Source organism: Planococcus citri, chromosome 4, assembly GCF_950023065.1.
Source record: "Planococcus citri chromosome 4, ihPlaCitr1.1, whole genome shotgun sequence".
Classification (NCBI taxonomy): Eukaryota; Metazoa; Arthropoda; class Insecta; order Hemiptera; family Pseudococcidae; genus Planococcus; species Planococcus citri.
The window spans coordinates 8,442,753-8,454,774 of NC_088680.1; positions in this window are offsets into that span (position 1 = coordinate 8,442,753).

Consider the following 12,022-nt stretch of genomic DNA (forward strand, 5'->3'; position numbering starts at 1 on the left):
TTTGATTTTGAGTATATAAGAACTTTTAAAATGACGAGTGAGCATACCAGTGGTATTTTATCGTGACATATACTGGTCAATTGAGGGGAAAATTTCAATGTTCACTTCTTAGAAAATTTGAGTGGGATGTCTCAAAACAAGGTAGGTAGATTTCTAAAGCCTTTAAAGATAAAGATTGAAATTAAATCTCAAACTGATCAAAAAATTTTATAAAATTTCATCACTTAAAAAAATTTTTGATTTTTTTCGTCTCAATTTTCTTATAAGATACATGAAAAAAATCAATAGGTATTATCTCAATACCTACTTATTAGGGCGGATCGCGAAAAAAAGCGACGGATCTTGGCCAAATTCAGCATAGACCTTTGTTCTGAGTTGAAAGTGACATACAAAAATTTTCAGCTTCGAAGGTGCTTCTGGAGGGGAGATTTGAGCTCTCAAAGGGGGGGTATTTTTGAAAAAATAAGTGTTTATTTTGCTCTGACCCCTTCCACCAATGAAAGCTAATAAAATTCTATATTTAAATTTTTCCTTTGTAAAAATGAAAAAAAGTGAATCTCTTAAAATTTTACAGAATTTATATACCTAACAGCAAAATATGAGTAGAAAATTTTCTTGCAACCTTTTCAACAAACGATATTCGAGACATTTTTTTGATAAAAGGACCATTTCATGTCAAATCAGCTCAATTGGGGTTTGAGCTCTTTGATTTTGCTTAATTTTTTTTTAGATTCCTCACATTAAAGAATGAGGAAGAAGGAAAATCACCATTATTGGCAGGGCAGCTGAAATTTTTCGTCATAATATTCAACTGTAAGTGTAAACTGTAAAGTTTCAATTGTTTTGTGATTGCTTCAACTTGTAGAACATTTTTGGCGGTGTTTTAAAGGAAGGAAATTAAAAATAATTCAAAAAATATTTACTAAATAGGGTACCTACTTCAAAAATTCAAAGTTGAGCTATTTTGAAAGCTTAATTTTTATAAGTTGGTCAAATTTTAGAGCTGAAATTTAAAAATTTGAAAAATTCAAAAAGCATACATTTTTATAATATTCGTGACTATGAATTTTTAGTGATGGGATTCGTAAAACTGATAAGGGAAGGGGGGGGGGGGGGTTTGAAGCCTCAAAAAATTTTTGGAAAAATTTCTTTTACCGTGTGATACATTTTTCAGTGGTAAGATTCGCATAATTGTGGGCCGGAGGTGGGGGATGGGATCCCCAAAAGTGTTGAAAAATGTCTTATACCGTGTGACATATCGTTTGTATGTTTTCAAAAGCGCTGAATACTAATTTTTAACGTACTTTTTTTGTTTCAATTCTTCCAACATCGTCCACTACCCCCCCCCCCCTCCCACCTCATTTTTTGAAAAAAATCGTGTAACATATTGTTTTTAGGTTTTTGAGAGCCCTGAATGCGAATATCAACTTATTTTTTTAATTAGACCTCTCCAACTCTCCTCATTGATCCCCCTAAATTTTCCTGAAAATTGAGGAAATTGGGTGACACATGGTTTATTAGGTTTTTGTGATCTTATTTTTTGATTTGGCCCCTCCAACGCCTTCGTTGACCAGAAAATTTTTTAAAAATTTAAGAAATCGTGTCACATGTGGTTTATATGTATAAATAGGTAAGTAGTTTTTAGAAGCTCTAATTTCGAATATATATATTTTTTAAAATTTTTGCGTCTGCAATTCTCTCATTGGCTTCCAAAATTATCTGAAAATTTAAAAAACCCAGCCCCCAAATTTGACAAGCTTTTGAAAATTATGCTTTCAAAAAAAAAAAAAACTCAACGTTGTAAACGCAGCAAGCAGATTTTCTTCAAGTTGCAGTAGTCTCAATTGTGACGAGAAATTCTTGGGTGTTGAAAAATAAAAACCCCACCTTACCTGTCTGTAGGGAGCGATGATGGGGAGGGGGGGTTGAAGGGCCAAATGAAGCGGTTTTCCTTCTTTTCTGATGTAAGAAACCTCAGTAGAAAATTTTGAAGAAAAACTGGATCACCCAAACCTACAACTAAGCTGATTTAGTACTATGAAAGACCCAACAGTGACCAACATCTGAACACGTTTTTTCAGATATTTTGTCTTGCATCCCTGATAAATTTGTCCAATGATCAGCTACGTAAAAAATTGATAAAATTTGGTATTCGTGCAGCGTTGATTTTTTTCTTTGAGCGTTATTTGGCCCCTTAAAATCTAAGGTTATTAGTCCGGCATATGATAATAGGAGTAATTGCACCCCCCCCCCCCGGCCTCACAAAATAGCGGCCATTTTGATTGACAGGTCAGCCGAAATCGCAGATTTTGCGTCTCAACATAGGACTTACATGAAATTTTTCAAACCTTACAAAGATACTAGATCGAAAGATCATGCAAAAATTACCAAATTGACCAAGAAAGCTGAAATTTGAGATATACCCTATTTTCGACATGCCAAATCGATTGGAAACGGTTTCAACCTGTTTTGGGCAGTTCTGGAGCCTCCAGCAGATTTTTGAAACTCGAAATTCCCACAAAATTCCATCAAATTGGAGTTGTAAACCTGAAATTTATTCTAAAAACTAATTTCAATACGCTACAAAGTACTGCAGGTAAATTTCAAGTCGTTTTGGAGCCTCCAGCGACTGTTTGAAAATTCCTGAAGCCTCCAGCAGATTTTTGAAACTTTAAATTTTGACAAAATTACATCAAATGGAGATGGAAAGCTGAAATTTACTCTGCAATCCAATTTTAACACCCTCTGAAGACGACTTCAGGTAGGTTCAAGTCATTTTAGAGCCTCCAGCGACTTTTTGAAAATTACTGGAGCCCCCAGTAGATTTTTGAAACTTGAAATTTCCCCAAAATTTTATCAAACTGAGATGGAGAGTCGAAATTCATTCTGAAAACTAATTTCAATACGCTACGAAGTTTACTGCTGGTGGATTTCAAGTCGTTTTGAAGCCCCTAACGACTTTTTGAAAGGTTATTTATGGCGTTTTTCTGGAAAATTGAAATTTCTTAAAAGTAGCTGGAAGCTTCAAAACCATTTGAAACCACCATGTAGTCTGCGAAGTCAATTTCAGCTTGCCAACTACATTTGATAAATTAATGTTGCGGGAATTTCAAGTTTCAAAAATCTACTGGAGGCTCCAGTAATTTTCAAAAAAGTCGCTGGAGGCTCTAAAATGACTTGAACCCACCTGAAGTCGTTTCAAAAATCTGCTGGAGGCTTCAGGAATTTTCAAAAGGTCGCTGGAGGCTCCAAAACGACTTGAAATTAACCTGCAGTACTTTGTAGCGTATTGAAATTAGTTTTTAGAATAAATTTCAGGAATTTTGTGGGAATTTCGAGTTTCAAAAATCTGCTGGAGGCTCCAGAACTGCTCAAAACGGGTTGAAACCGTTTCCAATCGATTTGGCATGTCGAAAATAGGGTATACCTAAAATTTCAGCTTTCTTGGTCAATTTGGTAAAATTTTGATTTTCCCCTCATTTTTGGCCTAAATTTGATTTTCAAAAATTCACCAAAAATCGAAAAACGCACTTTAGCATTTGAAATTTTGACAGGTGATAAATTTTGCATGATCTTTCGCTCTACCTTTGTAAGGTTTGAAAAATTTCGTGCAAGTCCTATGTTGAAACGCAAAATCTGCGATTTCGGCTGACCTGTCAATCAAAAGGCCAACTTTTTTTTGGGCAAGTTCGCTTTAGAATGTTCCTTAGGATGTCCCCTTTAAGAAAAAAGTTGTCCCGGAGGATCGGCGGGGGGGGTGCAATTACTCCTATTGTCATATGCCGGACTATATTCAAACACTCATTCATAAACTCAGGATGGGTTGCCTGCGTAATTATGTATGTTTCTGTTAAAAGGGACACCCTGTATAGTATCTGAGAGGCCCCATCTTGAAAAAAATTCGGTTTTCGATAAAAGTTTCGGGAAATATCGCTCAATTTGTCCGCTATGAGCCTTCTGCAGGCCTCTATGATAACGTTGGAACGTTTTGAGACCCCAAAAAGAGAGCGGGGTTCAGTTCAAGTACATTTTTTAAATTTTTAAAATAATTTTAAGGCAAAAAAATCGTTAGTTTCGTTGGTCAAAGAATTAGACAGGATCTGAAATAGTACATTCCGTTGAATTTCAAAAAAAAAAAAATAATAATAATAATAGTTGGAATACAACCCACCCTCTAAAATCCACCTATTTGCTTAATTTTCCTCTGAAAAAATTTTCTCATCCAAAACAATTCGCAATATTAAACGTCCACTTCTCTCTCGTCACCATCCATCTTCAACCCAAAAACGAAAGAGAGAAGAGATAGGTAGGGAAAAAACAACCAAGACCTGCTCCATTGTATTACATCCAATTATCTCTCATCGCCTAAAAATCCAGCAATAGACGAGGTACCTTATCCTATACCTTGACGGGCGCTGGCATAGCAAAAAGAGAAAAGCGAAAAATAAAAAAACAACTACGAGAAAAAAAGTAGAAAAAAAAGAAAAAAAAACCCTGTAGTGGAAGACGAAACGCAGGGTACCTATACGAGGAGGGAAAACAGCAAGCACGACGAGCACGACGCGAACGGTAAAACTGCAAAAACAGCAAAATAAAAGCTTAGAATGGGCGGGATTGTTGGAACTGCTGAACAAGAGTGACAATCAAGCAAAGTTAATTCAATCACTGAGGAAAAGAAATAGTACCCTTTAGGGGACACCCTTACATACGAAAGCGCCAGTTCTCTTACGCCCAAATGACTTCACCGGGGACTTTGTATACGACGTACCGAGCTTACAGTTTACAAAGCTGTCGTCCCTGTATCTTTGATCTCAGCAGACTGTATTCTGTTCTGCTATACTATGTACCATACCAGTGCTGTGCTTCGTCGTCGTCGTGTCTCCGTCTCATCCTTCTCCATCTCCAGCTCATATACTCGTAGCTTTTCCACGATATTCGCGTGTATTCCTAGAGCGCTATCTTTACACGCAGCTTAGATTTCCCTTTTACACGCAATGTAATTGTTAAAACACGCCTTCTCAATTAACACTTCCCTTTGCTATACAGTTAAGCTAGCTGTTCTTTTCTACTATGTGTATTTATTTTACGCTGATGTTATTTTATTATCGTGCGTATTCGAATTTGACCGCGTGCCTTTGTATATTTTTTTGGCGAAGTATAAATTTGATTATTAGGCTAGGATGTGATGGTCTTTTTTCCCCGATGAAGGTCTCCCCTTTCGGTCCATCCACCATCCAGATCCCCTTTTGGTCTTATGTATGTTTTTATTATGTGTTGGTATATACCTCAAAAGTCATACGGTTCAATTGAAGCGTTATTATTTATTATGAATACGAGTCTCGAGTCCACGTATAGTGGGCCAAACAAAAGAAGATTTTGTGTTCACCTTATACGTATGTACGTCTGTCTACGTACGTACGTACGCACATATCTATGTATATTATAGTATTATTATTAGGTACTCAATACGACCAACAGCAAGAGAACCATTAGCTTAGGCTCGTCCTCGTACTTCTCTCTATCCTCTCTGACACGAACGAAATAAATGTTCGATGGTTGGCTTTCGCCAACATTTCAAAATTCGTAGTAGACGCACGCGTGATATATGAATCTAAAATGACTGGTCAATATTATCAATACAGTGTAGCAATGCATGTGTGCCATGGAATGTGCACCTATAATATACTGTACCAGGTACAATGAGTATGGTTTTTTTTTTCTATCGTATGTATTCAGTATGTGGTGATGCTGCTGCGGCAGCGTACCATATATACATCCCTGGTGAAGTATTATTTTAAGCGATCGTTTTAATATTCGTTGTCATCTGGAAAAAAAGATGAACGAGGAGGTGAAAAGAGACACAGAATTGACGTGGATTTGGTCGAGAAAATTGTATAGAAGATAGACCTACATGTGTGTGTATTAGAACTGTGACGTATTTTTCAAATTAAATGCCTCGGTGTACATTATTCTCTGTTTTGGAGTTGATTATGAGAACTATTTATGTTGAAAGGTACCTGATATTTAAATTCGTCCATCTTCAAGGGTTTGTCCAAATCTTTTTTGTTATTCCTGTTTTCGATATTTTCATTGGATTTGGAGTAAGCCTACCGGGCTACCGAAGGGGAATTGAGTGACATTTGTAAAAATTATTGCTATTTTTGAGTTCAGCACAAAATTTTAATTTGTTTCGATAGGTCGCAATAATAATTTTTGTCCAGATCGCGGAAATTCACGAAAAAAATCGATTTTTGAAGCTGAAAATTTCAGTTTTGGAGCCAATGTTGAAATCATTGTTATTTCTGAATTCAACGCTAAATTTTAACCAATTTTGATAGGTCGCAAGGACGTCTCATTTGAAATGGTTGAAGTTGTATTAAAATTAAGCCTCTTTACATATATAGTCTTAATGTGCCATTATTTATTGGTTCTTTATTATAAAAACAAAAAAACATGGTAAACCAAAATTAAAATAAAATAGAGCAATAACAAGAACCAAAAGGTGAAAAAATGTACACATTGATATTATACTCAAGCTTAATTCTGCATAAAAAATACAAATACAGTTGCAAATCCAATCTATGAAACTAGTGAGAAAACAAACAAGTAATAAATACATAATATAATATAATTGTTCACCTAATTGGTACTCACATGATCTTATTTTATTCACCTAATCACTGCAAATACAAACCCATTCTGAAATTAGCCTGAAAAAACCAAAGAAATTATTTTAAAATGAAAACAATTTAGAAATGCACTCATTATACTATAAAAAATTATTAAAAAACACTGTAAATGTGCAGTTGTGCAAACGTGCGGTTGTGCAAACGTGCAGTTGTGCAAACGTGCAGTTGTGCAAATGTGCTGTTGTGCAGTTGTGCGAATGTGCAGTTGTGCAAATGTGCAGTTGTGCGAATGTGCAGTTGTGCAAATGTGCAGTTGTGCGAATGTGCAGTTGTGCAAATGTGCAGTCGTGCAGACGTGCAGTTGTGCAGATGTGCAGTCTTGCAGACATGCAGTTGTGCAGACGTGCAGTCGTGCAGACGTGCAAACATGCGGTTGTGCAGTCGTGCAAACGTGCAGTCTTGCAAACGTGCAGTCGTGCAAACGTGCAGTCGTGCAAACGTGCAGTCGTGCAAACGTGCAGTCGTGCAAACGTGCAGTCGTGAGAATGTGCAGTTATGCGAATGTGCAGTTGTACAAATGTGCAGTTGTGCAGTCGTGCAAACGTGCAGACATGCAGTCGTGCAAATGTGCAGACGTGCAGTCGTGCAAACGTGCAGTCGTGCAAACGGGCAGTTGTACAAACGTGCAGTCGTGCAAACGTGCAGTCGTGAGAATGTGCAGTCGTGCAAACGTGCAGTTATGCGAATGTGCAGTTGTGCAGTCGTGCAAACGTGCAGACATGCAGTCGTGCAAATGTGCAGTCGTGCAGACGTGCAGTCGTGCAAACGTGCAGTCGTGCAAATGTGCAGTCGTGCAAACGTGCAGTCGTGCAAACGTGCAGTCCTGCAGACGTGCAAACGTGCAGACGTGCAAACGTGCAGTCGTGCAAACGTGCAGTCGTGCAAACGTGCAGACCTGCAGATGTGCAGTCGTGCAAACGTGCAGACGTGCAGTCGTGCAAATGTGCAGTCGTGCAAACGTGCAGAATTAAATTTAATTTGCCTGTACTTATTGACTTCAATTATTGCTTTACCTATGTGCTAGAATAGCAATTGCTTATTGGCTTGAGTAATTTTGTTCTGAGCAGTCTCAAGTTTGCACAAAACAAATTTTTTGAAAACGAGGTGTCGTTGAACGCATAATACTGAAGACTACACTTTTTGCAACCTGGATTGTGTTGATTTTTCATGCAGGTAATTAGTTCAAAAAAATGCCAACATTTCTCAAAAAGTGCAATTGGGCAGGGGGTCGAAAGTTTGCATGAATGAATACCTATTTGTGAGTAAAAAGCCACCCATATCTCCTTCATAACCCTGTTTGAGTTTTTTTGGATATTTCTTAGTTGGAAAAATTGAGGTTTTTTCCTCCCCCCCCCCCTTTGTTACTTGGTGTCCCAGAGGTTATACTCGTAGTTTCTTTTCTTTCGCAACCCAGATATTAACGAATCTTAGCAGAAATTTGCTTCTTTCAAAAAGACCCGCGCAATGTCCTTTCTAGGTTATTTTTTTTTACTTCGCATGTAGACTGTATTGAGAGAGCCCCCCTCACAAGTTGAAAGAAATAAAAAAATGAAACAATTCAAAAGCTTTCTATTTCTGCGTCAACATTTTTCTACTAAGTACATAATCCCCTTTTCAAGATAATTCCACACTCGATCTCCAAAACTGTTTGAGTTCCCTCGTATGAAGCTCTCCCTCCCCCCTCCAAAAAAAATAAATAGAAAAAAATTAATAAAAACTTGAAGCCTCTGAAAAAAATTGAAAATGTTTCTTGCTGGCCAGAATCCTTCTAAATGACGGCCTCTTTCAAGAAAAAACCTCCCTGGAAATGACAACCAATATTTTTTCAGTTTTCAGGGGGGGGGACAAGGGGAGGGGGAGGGCTCCATACAAGAATCCGAGGAAAGTTTTTTTTTGCAAAAAGTGAGTTATTTACAAGGATTTTGACTGGTAGTGAAAATTTTTCAAAAAAAGTTTACAGACTGCAATTTTTTGTTCTATTTTTTCTTCAATTTTGAGGGCTCCATAATAAGGGGACCAACGGTGTTGGGGAGCTGAGGAAGCTTTTTTCTTGTAAAAAGGATAATTTGAAATTCGCCACTGCTGAAGTGATGAGCCTGATAACATTTGAAAAAATTTACCCCCTCCCCTCTCCCATTTTCACCATTTTGTATGTACTGTACTTGTTCAATTTTCATAATATTTGATTGGTCTGACAAATTACAAAAAATGGTCACAAAAAATTAGGAAAAATTTGGGGAAAACTTTCTTGAAAGATTGGACGGTCTGACTTTGGTGTATTCCTTTTGTCAAAAAGCATGACCTCCTCGCCTCTCCTCCGTATTATTGAATATTATTGATTTCAAATTGTTTTTGTGTACCCTCCTACGATTTTTGGAGGAGGGATTTTTCAGTTTTCTAAAGCTGTAATTTTTAAAAAAAATCCAGAATCGAAGCAAAAACGTTACATATTTTAAAAAGAAGGACAAGAAGTGTCAGGGCATGTATAACAAATATGCCAAGGTATATAGAAGAGCAAAGGGCATGGCTGAGAAGACTCAGCAAAACAATACGAAGACATTTCATGCAACACAACGCATTGAAGTGGGCTAAAAAAATATTTTATGAAAGAGACCACATCTGATAATAATTCCACATAAGTACACATAAATCGTCGACTCGTCGAGTAAAATCTCTGTTCGAGTTGACTGCGAGCTTAGTACCTACCTAACATATCCACGAGTCGATACATTGTAATACCTTTCGAGAGTACTCGAACAATTGGTAAAAACTGAAAGTGTATATCCGTACACTTATATGTACGTAGTATACCGAGAATTCCAAACGAGGATGAAAAAAAAATCTAGGTACAATGTGAAAAAAAAAATAGAAAACTATACGCGTTTAACAAATTCAAAATGGCAGCGTTTATTTGAAATGTAGATGGGATATTATTAGGGGTAAAATGTTTCTGTTTGAGTTGTGATTTTGGTAGTAACTTTATAAACGAAGTCCTCTCTCCTTTCTATCTGTATGTATTTACAACATGGAAAACTACATTGCTTAAAGGGGAAAATTTTGTTAAGTCCCTCTGACGTATACCTTGCCGAAGAAATCACTCGTTCGCTGCGTAGTCTTTTACGCATGAATGATCTTTTGTACGTAGTATTTTGCCGTTTGCCTCGGCTCGCTCAATGCCAACATCAAATAACGTAGCTCGTTTGAGCTTTCGTTTCTTTGATTCAATTTGCTATTCCGTTTGTTCGGAATATAAAATCGCGTTCGTTTTCGCATTAAGTATGCATTCGAGGCTGTTGAGAAAGAAGCGAAGATGGGATAGCATCGACGACGAACGAGGTGGATGAAGCGAGAAGGGGGAGGGGGAAATGCTAGTTATTCGATTTTATTAGGCTATAGGTAGGGATGTCGAATTTATGTGTGTGACAGGTGAGAAAAGGTGCTTATCCATAGAGACAGAAGAGTGGATTTTTGGGAGAATGGCGATTGGAGGAAGGTATGAAAATATTTTCAATGTATATGATCGAGTATTTCGTGAGACTATTCTAACAATGAGCTCAAAAACGTTAACATGGGTTCAATCCAAAAGAATTGATCAAAACTTGTTCAACATATCCAAAAAATTAGCATTCTTGAGCACCGTAAGGAAGAGAAATCCATTTTTGATTGTGTTTTGACCTTGAAAATCTACATATTCCCCTCCCCAACCCCTCTATTGACCTGGGAGGCTTATTTGGATGGTGTTATTGAAGTGTCCTTTCGTGATTTCAACTTTTCAACTACCAACCCATCCCTTTCTCGTTGCAAAAGTTCATTTTCTCGTTTTTTCCGCAGTTTTCAGTTTGTGTTATAGATGGAGCCCCTTCCCCTTCCTCTGAACTGGCTCGTAAGTTGAAAATTGTCCTTTTAGGTGTTTTCACCTCATAGGTAACTCAAATTCGGTTCTTTCCAGCTGGAAACTGCTTTCTTTGTCTGCAAAGTTTGTTGTTATGCCATTTTGATATGTGAGGTACACCTGTAGAACTTTTACAAAATAACCTTATTGCTGAACCTTGAAAAAATTTTACCAATTTTTTTGTTATGTTTTGTAATTTTTATGCATAGTTTATTAGATATATTTTTCCTCCATTTTAAAGACATTTCATCAATTTTTCTTACTTTTTTGAAATTTTTCAATATTTTATGATTTTTATGGAAAAATTTTCACAAATTTTTGGTAAATTTTACCTGTTTTTTGTAATATTTTGACAAATTTTATGCCAATTTTATCATAATTTTGCTCAATTTCCTTCAAGTTTTATCAATTTTTGACAGTTTTCAGAAATTTTGTGCAAATTTTTTGGTTTTTATATATTGTTTCATTCTTCTTGTTATTTTAGATATTTTTATTGAGGTTTTTCTCAACTTTTTAATAATCTAGAAGATTTTTGCTTATAAAGGGTATCTAACAAGTAGTGAAATTAGTGAAAAAGCAATGGATTTAGTCAAAAAGGTAGTGAAAAAATGAAAAAATTCACTAATGCGTTCATTTGTATCTTTTTAAAAAATAGTTTCGATTGAAATTGAAAAATACGAATTTCCTTCCAATTTCAATTTTTTTGAAAATTGTTATAATTATGAAAAATTCGACTTTGTTAATTTTTTTGTGTGTGTGGAAGAGGGAAGGGGGGTCGAGTGAAGAGCTTTCCGAAAATTTGGTTGAAAAAAGGTATAAAAAAAGTAGTGATTTTTTTCATATAAAATTTTGTTACTAGATACCATGATAAACTTTTGGAAATTTTCAATTAGAAGGGGGGGGGGAGTTCGAAACTTTCCACAGTTTTGACAAATCTGAAATCATTATTCAATTTTGAGAATTTTCGATAGTCCAAGTGCAAAATTTTACCCAAATGAGACATTTTTCAAATTTTTGTGATGGTCCATCAATTTTTGATATTTTTGAGTGATTTTTACAATTAATTTTACAATTTTTATGATACCTACTTTATTTTGTGAATATTCATTTCTGGCTCTTTATTAAACATGGAGATCGTCAGAATTTTTACTTTGGCCTTTGGCAATTATTATTTCATATTATATCTGTTGATTGATCAATAATTTTATAACTAACTAATCCACCTTAATTTTTCTTTGTTTTAGGTGAGTACAAATTTCCTTCCAGAAATGATAGAATATGATATGAACTTGCGTTTGAGAATAAGTAAGTGATTTTATAATCCTTATGAGAAAAGTTGCGTAAGTCACTTCTACTCCTGTGACTTTTTATTTTCAATGGCAAATCAAAAAAAAAATTCTAAAATCACGGAATTTGAAAATCAGCCGAAGTAAAATTGTCT